The 3287-nt window shown below is 45.3% G+C and overlaps 1 pseudogene; it reads left to right on the forward strand.

Moving 5' to 3' along the window:
• Window positions 1-804: 804 nt before the first annotated feature.
• LOC116077291 lies at window positions 805-3016 on the forward strand (annotated as a pseudogene).
• The last annotated feature ends 271 nt before the right edge of the window (window positions 3017-3287 follow it).

Here is a 3287-nt window from a genome sequence, read left to right on the forward strand (position 1 = left end):
GAAAGAACTAAAACCAAAGTTCTCAAGACATGAAACACAAATGCCCAGGAAGCACTTAAAGAGATGTTCAGCATCTTAGTCAGCAGGGAAATGCAAATCAAAACGCCTCTGGGCTTTCATCTTACAGAATGACCAGTCAGAATGGCCAAGATCAATGGAACAAATGACAGCTCTTGGTAGTGGGGATGTGGGAAAGGAGAACACACATCTGGAAATCAGTGTGGCAGCTCCTCAGGAAGCTGGGAATAGATCTACCTCAAGAGCTTGCCATACAGCTCTTGGGCACATACTCAAAGGGCTCTATATCCTACTACAGGACATCTGTGCAACCATGTTCATTGCTGCCCTATTCAAAGTGGCCAGAAACAGCCTAGATGTTCATTTATGGACAATGTAATGAAAATGTGGTTCATTTACACAATGTGGGTTATTACTCAGTCTTATAAATCATGAAATTCACAGCTAAATGGATAGAGCTACAAATGTCCTACTGAGGGAGGTAACAAAGACCCCGAAGATAAATACAGTATGTGTTCTCTTCTGGGTGGACATTAGCTTTTAATCTTTCAGTAGGAATGCTTCAATCCATATAAGCAAAGAGCTTAGGGATAGAGAAAGGGACTAGGGGTGAGGGGAGGATCTCCCATTGAAGGAAAGACAGACTATACAGCTAGACAAAGGGTGGAGACTGGAAAGGGAGGATGAAATGGAGGGTGGGGGAGGGAGTAAAGAAGAGAATTCTCCAAACAACTTAGGGTCTTGCAAGGCCATTGCCTGCTCTCCACAAACTTATGCTGAGGCCCTATGACTGAAGATGATGATATTCTCATTGAACACAGAGAGGTCGAACTGGTGCCGAACTGCAGCCTTCACCCCTGCAGCCTAGTGTTCAGGGTACTCAAAGATTCTCTGTAAGCTACCAGAGGAGAGAAGTAAACACCAAGCCAACGACAAACCCTTTCATCTACAGTGGTGACCTGCTTGCAAGATGTGCTAGTTCAATAGGGTCACAAACATTGTGGGAGTAACCACCCACTTTCTAATTTGGATTTAAGGCCCATTCTAGGAGATGAAACCCATCCCTGGTGCTTGAGTGGCTAGAAACTGAGACTAGAGAGGCCATGGACCTAGGGGAAAACCAAATACCATTGTTCTACTAAAGGAGCTTGTAATGACATGACTCTTAATGACATTCTGCTATGCCTATAGGTCAGGTTCCATTCAGCCATCGTCAGAGCAGCTTTCTCCTGCAGTAGATGGGAGCTATACAGACATCCATAACTAGGCAATGAGCAGAGAGAGACCTTGTAGCACCCAGTCCTAAATAATCCTTTCCTTCAGGATGTGTGGACCTCTCAGAAGAGGAGGTAGAAAGATCTTAAGGGCCAGAGAGGATGGAAGACAGTAAGGAAAATCTTCAGACATGGCAGAACTGACACACAGAAACTCACAGAGACCAAGATACCATGCACAGGGCCTGCATGGTCCAAGCCAAGCAGAGTCCCAGTGCTGAGACAGGAAAGTGAACATGAGATCCATCCCTAAGCACCTGTCTCCAACTGACCACTGCATGCAAAGAAAAAATCAGTTTTCTCCAATGGAGACTCCATAGGTGGAGACAGGATACACAGAAACTCAAGGGTGGGTCAGTGAATGAGAGACTGTATCAAGCAAGGTGAAGATCGGCACTGGTGAAGATCCTCTGACTTCCACACTCCTGCAAGACTACTTTATGAAGCCAATCTTCATAATCTTCCAGAGAACTTTCAAAGACCACAGACAGATCAAGCAGTAGAGTTTTTCACCAGAGATAAATATGAAAAGAAGAAATACTATGATAAAAATGCCATAGCTATCACAAATAAAGAAAAGGAAAAAAAAAGGATGAGAAAAAGAGAGAAAAGGAGCCAGAGAAGCCAGCCAACTCACTAACCACTGAGCCTAAGAAAAGCACCAGCCGGAAGAATGCTCCAGAGCCCACTGTTAACCTAGGACTTGATGGTCCTGCTGAGGCACCAGTGACCAATGGAAATACAACCACAGTGCTACCCCTGAATGATGATCTGGACACTTTTGGATCAATGACTTCTTTTTTGTTGTTGTTGTTTTAAAGATTTATTTATTATTATAAATGAGTACACAGAAGAGGGTGTCAGACATCATTATGGGTGGTTGTGAGCCACCATGTGGTTTCTGGGATTTGAACTCACAACCTTCAGAAGAGCAGTCAGTGCTCTTACCCACTGAGCCATCTCACCAGCCTGGATCAATGACTTCTAATCCTTTACCTGCCACTGTCATGGCCCCAGCCCAGGGAGGGGACTGCCTCCATGCCCCCAGCCCAGGGAGAGGACTGCCTCCATACCCACAGCTGCTACCCTGTCTCCAGTTACATCTGGGGATCTGGACCTGTTTACTGAGCAAACTACAAAGTCAGAGGAAGTAGCAAAGAAACAGTTCTCCAAAGACTCCATCTTGTCTTTGTAGGTACAGGAGCACAGCAAAGCACTCCTGGTGTGTTTATGGGACCCACAAATATGCCATTAATCTCACAAGCACCAACTACATTTCAAGGTTTTCCTTCCATGGGTGTTCCAGTGCCTGCAGCTCCTGGCCTTATAGGAAATATGATGGGACAGAATATAGGCATGATGGTGGGCATGCCCATGCACAATGGGTTCATGGGAAACACATGGACTGGAGTGATGCCACTTCCTCAGTGTTGACCCTCAATGGTGGGATAAATGGCTGCACCACAGAGTAAGTTTGGCCTGCCACAAGCCCAGCAGCCTCAGTGGAACCTCTCACAGATGAATCAGCAGATGGCTGCCATGAACCTCAGTAGTGCAAACACTAGTGCACCAGCCCCCTAAGCAGGACAGCAGGGTGGTCTGGAAGCTCATCCTGGCAGACTCTGAGCACACAGCTGTGGATGAACCTGCAACAGAGTTTCATTCCAGAACAGACACCGGACGTTCCTTATTCCTCCCTACAAAGGCATCCAGTTCCCATTTAGTCATGTACACACGTAGTTTTTCTTTCCCCCATTTGTTCACATTAAGAATTACCCAATTGACTGTTTTAGTCTGTGCTGATTAAATTTTATGTGAAAGCAGGTTGAGAAACTGTCTTGTGTGGAGGGCAGCTTTGCTCATATTCCCCATGATGTTGTTAAGCCACACTGAGAAGCTGCTCAGTTAACTTGCATAATCGGTTTTATTCTCAAAATTATAGCTCTAACGTTTGCATATAAGGGAAGTAGTTATCATGTTAGTAATACCTCTAAC

Source organism: Mastomys coucha, unplaced genomic scaffold (genome assembly GCF_008632895.1).
Source record: "Mastomys coucha isolate ucsf_1 unplaced genomic scaffold, UCSF_Mcou_1 pScaffold5, whole genome shotgun sequence".
Classification (NCBI taxonomy): domain Eukaryota; kingdom Metazoa; phylum Chordata; class Mammalia; order Rodentia; family Muridae; genus Mastomys; species Mastomys coucha.